Raw genomic sequence first — 14,257 nt, 5'->3', positions numbered from 1 at the left:
GAAGGAAAAAAATTATTTTGTCTGTCCTGAATTCCTTGCCAATCAAATTCACTAGATGAGCTAGTATGATGAGAGAGGGGGAAAGCGTCTCTCTGTCCACTTTCTCCACACCACACATAAGGCTTGTTCTCACAACCCTAATCAGGGAAGGAGGAGCATCCAGCCAGGTTAGGAGAGCGGTGCATGCTCCCATTCGCTGGTTGTGTGCACGCAAAGATCAGAGTAGACAATACTGAGCTAGATAGACCAATGGTCTGACTCAGTACATAGCAGCTTCCTCTGTTCCTATATAGCAGGGCTGCTCAGCCCTCCTGCAGATGTTGGCCTACAACTCCCATAATCCCTGGCTACTGGCCACTGTGGCTAGGGATCATGGGAGTTGTAGTAAAAAAAAAACAGCTAAGGGGGCCTAGGTTGAGCTAAGGGGGCCTAAGTTGAGCAGGCCTCCTAAATAACATCTGCTAGAATCTCAGCAGCCAGTGATGTGGCTGAATAAGGTCCAAACTAGACATAATAGTAGCATGACCTACCATTAATAGGAGGCAGAATCCCTATAAAACAGTGGAAGTGGGGCAGGGCAATTTAAAAGACATTAGGAGTAGGCAGGAGGGGTGCTGAATCCATCCTCCAAACAACTCTCCCCCAGCTGTTTTTCCTGGAGCCCAACAAAATGGCTGGGGAGGTATTTGGGGGAAAGTTCAGAACCCTCCTTCCAGCCTCCCTTAATGTACTTTGAATCCTGCCCTTCCACATTGTTGTACCAAGGACATCCAGTGGCAACCTGATTGTGCCATATACCTGCAGCTGCTGCTGCTGCCGTATCAAGATCGCCCTGAAATTCCAGGGACTGGGAGGTCCTTTTGTGTCCTGAGCTGCTCCTTGTCCCACTCAACGACTTGCCCAAACCAGATTAAATGTAGCAAAATAGTACAAATTGCAGAATAAAGTACACCAAATAAGATAAATCATTCAAATCTTCTCAATTTGCATTATTTATACAGGGCATTATCCACTCTTTTGGCACAAAATATGGATTGGGTTTAACTTGTCTGTTTGTTTTAAGCAAAGTAGGCACATAACCCTACCCATGGACTGTAATTGTCACAAACCTTCCCTGATAGTTCTGCATTTCTCTTGTCATTGTCTCTGGCCACATTCACACGTACTATAATGCAAAACCACAGTTAAATGTTGCAGAGGTTGGAATTTGTGTCTGTCTGAATACATGAAATTGCGTGGGAAAGTGACCTGCAGTTTCCCTCACCAAACTCCAATTTGAACCTTTGGTTTGTAGTGAATTCTGCTGCCTCAACCTGAGGCTTTGCAGTGGCAGCATTACATCCAAATGTGGATGCCACATAACCGTGGTTTAGTGCTGTTTCTGGATCCATAATAATAGAGATGGTGGCCCAGACCTGCCCGAGATTGCGCTTGCTCCTTGCCTGTGGCGCTTCTCGCTGGCCACCTCTCCAGGCACTTGTCTGGCCCCCCTGTCTCCGATGTATCAAAGCAGTTGCCAGGCAACAGGACCCCATTCCATCCCAAGTTTGTGAGCCTGTCAGATGGGAAAGTCACATGAGGATATGCCCTCCTCCCACTCTGTCTGTTGCCCCCCCCCGGTCAATCAGGAGAGAAAGGGGAAGGGATGGGAAGACGAGCAGTATCTCTGAAAATGAAGTGATCAAGATGTGTGTTCACAAGCACATCCCTGCCATATGTTACCGTCTCAGCACATCTCCATTAGATTGCTGGGATGGTACATAGGAAACTGCCATATACTAAGTCAGCCCATTGGTTTATCTAGCTCAGTATTGTCTTCACAGACAGGCAGTGGCTTCTCCAAGGTTGCAGGCAGCAGGAATCTCTCTCAGCCCTATCTTGGAGAAGCCAGGGAGAGAACTTGGAACCTTCTGCTCTTCCCAGAGCGGCTCCATCCCCTGAGGGGAATATCTTGCAGTGCTCACACTTCTAGTCTCCCTTTCATATGCAACCAGGGCAGACCCTGCTTAGCTAAGGGGACAAGTCATGCTTGCTACCACAAGACCAGCTCTCCTCTCTGAACAAATGGCAGGGTGGTGATACCCGGGGTCAGGCTTACCCACCCAGTCTGTTTCTTGTACAATGATGTTGGGGAAGGGGGGCCATGCCCCTTCCCCTTGGGTTTATGTGTGCGGTCCCTAGGCTTACTCATGAGAAGAGCTGTGCAGCACAAGCAGAATTGCCTCCAGTGAAAAGAGAGATTCCTCATATGCGATGAAGATGGATGCTGCTCCTGAGTGGACCGCTCTCTCATGAGAGTGGAAGGCCATGGAGATACTCCCCTTCATGAGAAGAACTATCGAGGGACAGGGGGATTTGGCAGAATCACTAATAATGTGTGACAAAAGCCCTTCTCCCACGGACCGCTCTCTCAGGAGAGTGTCAGGCCATGGACACGCATGCGGGCTGGATGGAAGATGCAGCCCAGCCTATTTGCTTCACACAAGTGAGCTGCGGGGATGGGTACCCCGGCAACTCCGCTCTGTGTCTTGGTGACTGCCACGATGAAGCAGTCAAAGCAGTCCCTCTGCCAGCCTGTCCGCCCATTTGTACATATCCATCTTTATTTTTGCCCGGAATGGTGACACCACTCTCCTGGGCTCACAGATAACCCAGGCTCCACTCTCCCATGGTGGCAGATCTGCATAAGCCGCAATGCTGGTCTGAACCTGGAAAATTTGACTGAGAGTAAAGATCTCCAGTCCTGGTGTTTCCCTAATCTGAAATGGAAATGGGAGAGAAAGATTCCCCAAAGTACTGATAAATTTCAATAGATTTATTCAGTATTTTTAAAAAAAATTATTACACTTCCGCCAAGTTGTTTTGTATTGCCTTACGTGTTTCGAGCCAAAAATGCTCTTCCTCAGAGGCAATTCTTGGGTAATGAAATTGATCACAATGACTTTTTATGTCAGCAAGTTAAACAAACACAAGTCATTGTGATCCGTTTCATTTACCCAAGAATTTCCTCTGAGGAAAAGCATTTTTGACTCAAAACATGTAAGGCAATACAAAACAACCTGGTGAAAGTGTACTAATTTTTTAAAAAATACTGAATAAATCTATTGAAATTTATCAGCACCTTTGGGAGTCTTTCCCTCCTTTTTCCATTTCTGATTTGCTGGTGCAGCATCATTGTTGTCCCCCCCGCCTCCAACTTTTGTTTCCCCAGTATGCCCACCTGGCAACACCTGGACACATAGAGCATCAAATTCTTCTTTGGGTGCATCAAAGACTTCCTTGGAGAGGTGGGGGTCACTGTGCAAAAGTTCTATCATTAACCAGAGAGAACAGGCCCCCACACAAGTAGACCCCCCTTTTTGGATGGCTCAACTAATAAGCATGCTGTCTGATGGAAGACCGAAGGTTTTTTTGAGCCTAAGGTGGGCTTCCTAGTAGACCAGCCCTCTCATGAGAGGGCTAATCCCTGGGCGGCAAGCCGACACAGGAGGAGGAGTGTAGTTTGGTCTCCGTGGACTGCTTTGCTGGGGTGAGCCATCGCAAGAGCAACCTTGCACACAGCGGGCCAGATCCTAGAATCCTTTGCCCTCCCTCTTACACATATCCCCACCTAGGAAGTCATCGTGTTCCCTTCCCTTTCCCAAGTAATAGAAAAATAGGGCCCCTCAGCATCTCCCCGCTGCCAGAAATTGTGCTTGTGTGAGACTCTTTTGTAGCGGGAGTCTTACGAGGGTGGTAGTATAATTGCTGTCAGATGAAGAGCTTGCATGGCATTTAAAGGGATTTAAATGCTATCTATCTATCTATCTATCTATCATATTTCTGTACCGCCTGATATGTACATCTCTAGGCTGTGTACAAAATTTAAAATATTTGAAAATTACAAATTAAAATACATGACAATAAAAACAGAATAAAATAGATATTAAAACAAGGTTTTAAAATTATTAAAATTAACTCTAATTAAAAGTCTCCAAAAACAGGAGAGTCTTGAGGTTCTTTCCCTGCCAAGGGCAGGCGGTCCATTCCCAAAAGGCACAATTGTGCTCGGCATGCCCCCTTGAAGATTGTGGCCAATGGCTGCTGCCCTGCAGACATTCTGATGCCTTGCCCACAGTCTGGAAACTTGAGCGCTACGGAGCTTGCTAGGATGTGGACTTGGCAGGCCAGGAAGAGGGAGGGGCTCCCCTGCCCTGAAAATGGCGGTTGGACGAATGCCTGCAATGCAATTCACAGTGATATAAATTAACTGCGGGTTCGGCAACCTTTGGTTTTACGTTCCGTGTGAATGCAGCCTCTGAGAATTTTGCTGGCCCTCTCCTCCTCTTGATGCTGTTGAATGATCCACTATGATGTCATAACGGGCCTTGTAGGCCTCTTTGCTATTGGCTTAGCTTCTCTGTTGTAACAGAGGGATTGGGCTGCTCAGAGACGAATGTTTTGGGTGGTATAAAAATATGTTAGTTAAATGAATGAATGATTGAATGAATGAATAAATAAGCAAGGCCGTGGAACATCTGGTGGAGGTGGAGTCTTGGATAACATTAGAATCAGCATGTCAATAGATTTGAGCTATTTTATTTAGTCTTCTTTGTGTTTTTCCCCATTATCTATGGGTTTTTGTATACATTTTGGTGCAAATTAAGTCAGTGCTTTCATAGTCTTTGGTGACAGCCACTGCATATGTGATTGCTTGTGCATTTTTTATTTAAAATTTCGAAGAAGCTCAGACATATCTGAAAGCTGAGTCATCTTGCTCAGAAGTTGTATTCTTTACTCAGCAACAAGGGGAAGATACTCTACATATGCTCAGAGGCACCGTTTACTACTGTTGATCTCTGACCTTCAAAGCAGGTCCTGGGGCTATATCCTGATTGGGGCATCTTTCTAGGGAACAAGAAGAAACATGACATTTTTGCTGCAGGGGCTGGAATATTCAGCAGGTGGAGCCTTCTGCATCACTTCCTTCCTTAATACTGATGCAGGGCAGGAGGTGTTTATTTAGGTCAGGCAGAGATTAAAAGCAGTGGCCCAGCCCTGCCTGTCAGGGTCGGGGTGGAGGATGGTTGGAATAGGTATAAATAGCTTTGTAGTATGTGTCTAGACCTTTGGGCAAAAGAATGTGATTTCAAATCCACTGAGGCATAGAAGAGAAAGGAAAGACGGTCCAAATAAAGGGCAATTCCCCATTTCTCAAGCCGTGCCTTGCTTTGCTGTCTTCCATTAGATGTCAACATGCATGCTAATTCATTTTGCATTTATAACTCCATAGCATGTTTTTATGTGTTACAAGCTTTGAAAGATGTGTAGAGATCACACTGCAACTGTATTTGCACATGGAAGTTGTAATATTTTAGGAGAATAACACCTACAGTAATGACAACAATACAATACAAATTGAATATTTAATCAATCACTCACAAATTCCATCCCCAACCCAGGAGGGTGTCAAACAAGAATGCATCCTGGCCTCACTGCTTTTTAATTTTTATATCAATGACATGGTGAACCATCTCAGCAACCCAAATTTTCACCCTCCCAAGCTGGCCAAAAGAAGCATCTCCACATTGCTTTATGCAGATTATGCCGCAATCCTCTCGAGGACACCTATAGGCCTCAGAAGGGCATTGATGGTGCTTTGCCAGTATTGCAGGAGTGGCCTTCTTGATATCAGTTATCAAAAAACCAAAGTCCTGGCCTTTGCCAGAAGGCCCAAATGCCACTAATGGAGTATCAATGACCACAGGGTCGAACAAGTTGCTTGCTTCAAATATCTGGGGGTGGTCCTCCATGCCTCTGGCTCTAGAAAGATCCACTTTGATCACACCCTCTCCGCAAGGAGGGGCTCCACTGCCATTTTAAAGTTTATACAGAATAGAGGTGGCCAATACCTACCTGCAACGCTTAAGTTATTTGAGGCCAAGCCACTGGCACAACTCCTCTATGGTGCCCACTCAGTGGGCCCCTCAAATTTTGCCACATTACAGCGAGTCCAGTCCGACTTTTTCAGAGCAGCTTTTCAAGTGCCACACTATGTCTCCAATGCCACTCTATGCCTGGAAAAAGGTATGCTAAAGGTTGAGGCCAGAGTGTGGATGGCTGTTCTTAACCACTGGCTTAAATTATTCCTTAGCCCACAGGGCCTGGTCCCGCTGACCCTACAGGACAAATTTAAATCCTCATGAAAATGGGCCATCTGGACTAAAGTGGCCTTATTGGGATTTCCCCCTCCTCTCCTACTTGCTATGAGTTGTGATCAGGCGAAAGCAGCTATCCAGCAGAGAATAACGGACACAGAGAAACAAGCCGACCTAAGCAGGGCTCCAAATTGCTTAACCTCAGAAAGACTCAAATACATCACCTCTCCTGCCGAATACCTGACACAACTGGGCCTTTTACCCTCATCCGCTGTCATGCCCTCCCTTCTGCTGTTCTAGAGGACAAATATAGTAAGATTCCATTCATGGAGAGGCGTTGTCACTGTGACAACGGGGAGATTGAAACCACAGAACATGTACTCCTCTCCTTCCTCTTTTATCAAGACACTCGTGTCAAGCTCTTGTTCCCGTTACTCCACAAGTACCCTGGAAGATCAACCCAAGCCTACACCCGGATGCTCCTAGCAGACGAGGACCAGGCCCTCACGTACAGCACTGCCAAGTTCTGTGTGGCAGCATGTAGGATTCGTCAGACCTTGACTGCCAGTTTATAACCATGCTTCTGATTATCTTAACTGTTAAATACAGACTTTAGCTGGTCTGCTCAGTTAGCCATTCTTTTATACATATCCTGTTTTTAAACCACTTACTGGTTTTTACACTTATTTTATAAACTGTACATTCTTAATTCCTTATGATTCTGTTCGCCTCGTTCATAACCAATCATGTTCTGATTTTTAGCCTTTTAATCTTTTATTGAAATGCCTCTTACTGCGCTTTTCTCATTGTATAAGACATAGAGGTCATTCACACAATCGAAAACTGTGTTCTACCTGGGTTTGGGAGCTGTGTGTACTCCCAATTTTTGATTGTGTGGAAGCAAGGTTAGAGGAAAACCTTTTCCTCTAACCTTGCTTCCACACAATCAAAAATTGGGAGTACACACAGTTCCCAAACCCAGGTAGAACACAGTTTTCGATTGCGTGAATGACCTCATAGTGGCTTTGTAAGTTCTGCAGTTTGTAATTTTATAGCATTAGTATTTTGTTTTTCATAGTTAAATATATACCACAGTTTTATTGTAGGGCAGTAATTGGCTGATAGTGATATTTTAGCTTGTGATGTTATTTTTAGCTTATGATGTTATTTTCTTGCCCATGCCCTTGTATGATTTTTGTTCTTGTGCTGGTCTTGGACCCCAATAAAGACTGATGGATTGAATCAGTCATGTAGCTAAAGTTTTGGTATATTAAAAAGGTGCCCCCATTAAGTAGGCAGCAGATTAAACACACATTTAAATATATTAATATTTATTAAAAAGTGCAAAGAGGACTCCCCTCAGGTGTGTGAAGGGAAGAGGAATCATCTTTTAAGGTGATGCTGCTACAGCATACTTGTGCATCATTAAAAACAAAGAAAGCTGCTTTTTTGCTTTAGGATGATTGGATTGGATTTTAAATTTGAACTTTGCAGTCCCCTGCCCCCATCCTTCTCTCACATCCTTCTCCTGAGGTCTGGGAGACTCTCCGGAACAGAATGATACATGTTGGGAGGGGCGGGTGTGTGTGTGCCCTGCAACAGGAACAAGAAATACTGAACATTAAGGACCCCCACTTTATTTGAGTGGAAATGGCTTACACCTTTGGGTGTTAATTAATTAATTGATTGATTGATTGATTGATTGAAAATATTTCTATACTGCCCCAAATTAGTCCATTAATTGACTTCCACTCATACCAGGAGGCTTTTTTCACGACCAGCCTAACCCTGTCTGGGATGCCCCAAGCAGAGTTAGGCTGGTTGTGAGAAGTGGCAGGATCCTCACGAATCCCTCTGCTCCCCTCCTGCCTAACCCCTTAATAAATCCAACTTGCACCCTTAACCTGGCTACCACGAATCGTCTGATTCGGCTGCGTGGACCCAAGGAATAATCAAGACGGGTGCACAGAGCCACGCATTGCATTGAGGGAGAACAAGTTCCGGCCCCAGATTCCTCCGCCTTGCTCCACGGAGCTGCACAGTTGGGACGTCACACGTTGCGTGCGCACGTCACGCATACAATGTGCAATGTGCGCGGGCGCAGTGGCGGGCGCACGTGCAGCCCGTACTTCTTATATTTCCGGGCAACAATGAGGGTAGGGGTGGCAGGGAGGAACACTGCTGCCCCCAAAACCTTTTTTAAAAACAGAGTGCCGACGGGGGGTAACGGCTGGAGGGGTAAGTGCAACCCCCCCACCCTTAAAGGGAGACCCCCTCTGGTGTCGAAACCCTCAGCGGGTCAGTGCACATCACTACTGCACAGAGTAGGGCTGTCTGTGTGGAAGTGCGGGAGGCATGCTGAAGTCGACCTGCTTTGTCATCTGGGGGAAGGTAAGTGGAAAGCAGCCTCCACCCCACACCCTCCTCACCCACCCAGGACAATCGTGAGAATAGCCTCAATGAATCAATTTAGATGTCCTTTAACTGGGTGGCAGCAACAACAACAATTCACGTAGGGTTTAAGGCTACCATCCCATGCACACTTACTTGGGAGAAAATTCTGTGGGAATTACCTCTGAACAGACCGAGGCAGATGGCATCATGGGGCCAGAAAAGAAGACACAGGCCTTGCCCACAGACTTACAAGCAAAAACATTGTAAAACTGTATGGGCACGAAGTCTAAAAAGGAAAATCTGTTGCTTTGGGTACCTCTCCCTCAGGCTTGAGGCCTAGCTGAATCAAGGAGCCTGTCACAGAGTCATAACTATTGAAAGGCTGGAAGCTGAGTTTGAAGCCGTGTGGTACTCCTACGAGCATGCAGAAGCAAGGCTTTGATCAGGTCCCTTGTTAAATCACTTTGGAGTTAATGGTAAGTGCTGGTGGGAAAGGGGAAGTTGAAATATCTAGGTCCTTTATTTCCTGCTCCACAGAGGAAAACTCATACCAGAAGTGTCTGATTTTGCATCTTCTGGCGGCTGAATGCACTGTGGGCCTCCGACTTTAAAAAACAAAACAAAAACCCAACCCATCCTCTCCTTCCCCTGCACACATTCCCTCCGTTCCTCTCTTCCTCCCTTCTGCCAAGTCATTGCCCCAATTGCTGCATCCACCAGAACCCCACCCACTGCTCTGTGGGAAACGTCCAGCCATGTGGCAGTCCTTGCATTTTTCCCTGAGCAAGCTTGCTATCTCCCAGCAGTGCTATAAGGGAATTTCACCCTAGCTGTGAACCCGCAGTGCATAAAAAAGTAAGCGATGGCCAGAAAATTCCTCTCTCGTCAAACTGGTCGAGCACAGGAACACAAGTAAAGTGTAACTGGAGGCTTCACAGAAAGAGGCTGAATCTTCCCTTATGCCTCCAGAGTTTGGAATGTGATGTGTGGGGAGGAACAGAAAGACAGCTAGACGCAGCATTGCAGTTACACACAAACATCTGGACACAGACGAAGCGCAGTGAGCTTTGAGGGGGCGTTAGTTACAACTGAGAGGCAGGGGAGGCCATTGTTGCTCTTGGGAATCCGATGCAGGATTCGCAGTTGTGCTGCCTGCTGTGCAGTAGGAGTCTGTTTGCTTCTGCTATGCTCTATGTGCCTATTTGAAAATAAATAGAGATTGCAGACACTGTGAGCTTCCAGTGCTCTCCCTCATCTCATCCAAGGGAAACACGACCCTGCAGTGCTACTCGTGGGCTTCTCACCACCAGGGCAAGCAGGTTGCAGAGGTTTCATTCCCTTCTCATCTCGAGCCTCATCACCTGGGAGATTTAATACACAGATTGCATTGGGATAGCAGCCTCGAGCCCCTCCTTTCCTCATGTCAAATTCTGGGATTAATTGACCAAATTGTGCCCTGTATAGTTTTGCACTTACATCAATATTCCTATTCTGGTACTACTACTTCACCTGTGTTTCATGTGCCCGGGCAGAAGGGGAACAGGAGCATGTTGGCAAGCCCTGCCTCCCACAGTGATGTACTCTGTAGTCCTGCCCCCACACTGTCTATGAGAGCAGTTTGCCTGCAGAGGCAAACAGTGTACTTGGGGAGAGATCCTCCCAGTGCCTGGGAATGCTGAGTTGACGGTGTCCATAGCTGATGTCTAGGATAGGGCCATGATCTCTGAGAAGAAGACAGGTCCTTCTTTCCTTGCCTTCCTCTCCTGTAGATTTGCTCTCCCTCCTTCCCTCCCCCCTCCTTCCTTCCTTCCCAGATGCATTCTACCATGATCACACACCTTATCTCCCCGAACCCTGCTCTCAACTTCTTCACTTAGACATACACACACACACACACACACACACAACTGGCTAAGCAGAAGGTGGAAACTCTGACTGCAGTCCTTCGAAAGCCATAGATAGATAATGCTGTCCAGCGATGAGAGCCAAGTGGAACAAGAAATGCTTTGGTAGATACATCATCTCCAAGTGGTGGGACTGAGAGGAGGAGGAGGGCATTCAGCTGATGTAACCCTTTCTTCAACACATCCCTCCTTCCACATCTCTCTCTCTCTCTCTCTCTCTCTCTCTCTCTCTCTCTCTCTTACACACACACACACACACACACCAGGGCTTTGATCCCTGGATCAGCAGCACCTCTTTTGTGGCCTGCTCTAACCAGCTGGTGCCTTCCAAGCTGACGTGTGCAAGCAAGAGGATAGGCTTCACTCTGGGCCCCATCCTCCTCCCCACCCACTTCCTCCACAAAATGAATTATGCAAGCCTCAACCATTCTGTTTATAAGAGATTCTTGCATACCTGACAAAGTTTGGAGAAAGAAGATGAGGATTCTCCCCCTAGATATTTGCATGCATTCCAATTGTGTACTGAAATGCTTTGGGTGGTCATGTATTCAAACTGGAGAGTAGACTAGAGTGTTATCCTATTGCACTGTGGTTCCTCTGTCATATTAGTGACCCACTCTTCCTTCAAGAAACTCCAGCTAGATATATAGGGGGTTACTCCTCCCAGCAGGAAATGCCTGAGCCCTCTCCAGCTAGTCTCAAAAAACAATTGGGCTTTTCAAGTGTTCAACAGGAACGAGGGAAAAAGACCAACTGCTTAGTGCAGGGGTCCTCAACCTTGAGTCTCCAGATGTTGTGGAACACCCACAATAGTTAAAGGCTGGGCAACTCCAGCTCTGGGAAAGGAGCTAGTTGAGTGTTCGGAAACATTCCTGTAGTGGAACATCTAAAACTGTGGAAGGGATGAGGCTCTGTGGCTAATAAGTAGGGATGTGTCCAAAGCGCAGTTTGAAGAGTGGCTGGAGCACTTTTAGGGAAAATAAAAAGGGGACTTTAAGAAAAAAGAAGAGCAGGTACTTACTTGTTCTCCTCTAGGGATGTGCGTGGAACTGGTGGAGGATGGTTAGAAAGTGGGGGGCATACTTTTAAGGGAGGGGAGGGTGCGTTTCCTCCCACCACATTTCCCCTGCCGGTGATCCATTGAATAAGTCCCTGTCAGGGCAGTAGCATATTTCCCTGCTGCCCTGGTGTCCTCCTTGGCCGGAAATTAAGGGAAGTACCATGCATGTGTGTGCACACTGGGCGTGCACGCATGTCACGCTCGCTCACGCACACATTGAGTGTGCCTGGTGTGCGCTCACATGCTGGGTACTTCCTTTAACTTCTGGCCGAGGGGAACATCACGGAGGCAGGGAGGTATGATGCTGCCCTGACAGGGACTTATTCAGTGGAGCGCCAGTGGGGGAAATGTGGCAGGAGGGGTAAGTGCATCCTTCCCCAGCCTTAAAGGTATGCCCTCCGCCTTCAAACTGGCGGAACCGCCAGTCGATTGAACCATTTCGGAGGCCCATAAAGGGCCTCCGAACCTGTTCTGTGCACATTCCTGCTCTCCACCATGCCTTCCTGATTCCTGCTGGGGTAGTGCTGATACAAAAAAAACAACCATGCACCATCAGCACACACATGGTGTCCGCGCATGTGGAGGTGCCATTTCTGTGGTCAGCGTAGTGTTGCTGACCACACAAATGGTGCCCGCGCATGCGCATACTGACAGTGTGCAGGGCTTTTTGGTACCAGCACTGCCCCAGCAGGAAGCTGGAAGAGGCAGCAGAGAGTAGGTAAGCACCTGCTCTCCTTTTTCTTAAAATCCTCTTTTTATTTTCCCTAAGAGTGCTTGAACCATGGTTCGGGCACATCCCTACTAATGAGTCATCATCACATTTCTGCTGCTCCTCCTTCATTGCCAATAGGAGTAGCAGTGGGAGTGCAAACATGCACTCTTTAATAACTACACCACCTCCCTGCTTTCGCAAGTCATGCCAGCAGTGCTTCAAGGGGCTCAGAAGCACCAAGCATGCCTGTTGCTTACATCGATGTTTTGCTGCACAATATGTGAGCCACTGTGTTCAATGCCTGAAACTATTATGCTTCCTGTCTGTACCCTGCATTTGAGGGTGCCTGTACTGGGTTCACTTTGATGAATGCGTGTACAGTCATTCACACAAACACACGAATATCTGTGCAGATACCTGTAATATGGTATCTGAATGGGGGCATTGAATAATAATAATAATAATAATAATAATAATAATAATAATAATAATTATTATTATTATTATTATTATTATTATTATTAATTCTATTTCTATACCTCCCTTCCAAAAATGGCTCAGGGCGGTTTACACAGAGAAATAATACATAAATAAGATGGATCCCTGTCCCCAAAGGGCTCACAATCTAAAAAGAAACATAAGATAGACACCAGCAGCAGTCACTGGAGGTACTGTGCTAGAGGTGGATAGGGCCAGTTACTCTCCCCCTGCTAAATAAAGAGAATCACCACGTTAAAAAGTGCCTCTTTGCCAACCCTAACCCCTGCTAACTGGTTAAAGAGGCACCTTTTACCGTGGTGATTCTCTTTATTTAGCAGGGGGAGAGTAACTGGCCCTATCCACCCCCAGCACAGTACTTCCAGTGACTGTTGCTGGTGTGTGTCTTATGTTTCTTTTTAGAATGTTAGCCCTTTGGGGACAGGGAGCCATCTTATTTGTTTGTTATCTCTCTTTGTAAAACACCCTGAGCCATTTTTGGAAGGGCGGTATAGAAATTGAATTAATAATAATAATAATAATAATAATAATAATAATAATAATAATAAGATAGCAGGGGAGAGAAAAGGAAGTTTAGGACTGACAAAAGGAAGTAATTCTTCACACAGCGCATAATTAACATAGAATTCTCTGCCACAGGATGTGGCAATGGTCACTAGCTTGGATGGCTTTAAAAGGGGTTTAGACAAATTCATGGAGGACAGGTCTCTCAGTGGCTACTAGTCTGGTGGCTGTAGTCCACCTCCAGCCTCAGAGGCATGATGCTGCTAAATACCAATTGCAGGGGAGCAAAGGCAGAAGAGGGGGCAATCCCTCACCCCCTGCCTGTGGGCTTCTCGGAGGCATCTTCTGGGCTACTGTGTAAACAGGATGCTAGACTGGATGGGCATTGAGCCTGATCCAGCAGGGCTGTTCTTATGTTCTGTTCTTATGTTCAAATATTATCAGATCTCAAACAAAAATCAAATATCATAAATCATCACCTATCCTCAGGGGCGTAACTATAATAGGGCAAGGGGAGACGGTTGTCTGGGGGGCCACTACCTTGCCCCCCCCGAGGCAAGTCACATGACTGACTGCCCCAGCCATGCACCTGCCCGGGCTTCCTTCAGTTGTATTCATCCTCCAAAACTGATGTGAGTGTTAAGACCTGGAGCTCCCAGAACAGCATGTCTTTCTCTAGTACCATTAAATGACTTGCATCATCCACAATTTACAATACCTTTTAAAAAATAATTTAGGATGATGTTCTATTGTGGCACATAGGAGATACAGTATATATATAGATAGACAGATATACATACACACACACACACACACACACTTTACTGTTATTTTTGTTACCACTATTCAGCCTCATTTAAGATTTATTTACTTCATGAGCTGAGCTTCAGTGAGGGGGAGGCCCATTTTAAAACCTTGTCTCTGGGCCCACTCCAACCTTGCTACGCCCCTGCCTATCCTGTCAAGTAGTCAGTTAAGGTTATTGTCATTATTAACCTTACATTTTTAGAATTATTGGCTAAATACTACTACTTCTATTACTGTTGTT

Source organism: Hemicordylus capensis, chromosome 6 (assembly GCF_027244095.1).
Source record: "Hemicordylus capensis ecotype Gifberg chromosome 6, rHemCap1.1.pri, whole genome shotgun sequence".
Classification (NCBI taxonomy): domain Eukaryota; kingdom Metazoa; phylum Chordata; class Lepidosauria; order Squamata; family Cordylidae; genus Hemicordylus; species Hemicordylus capensis.
This window is presented reverse-complemented; position numbering follows the sequence as displayed.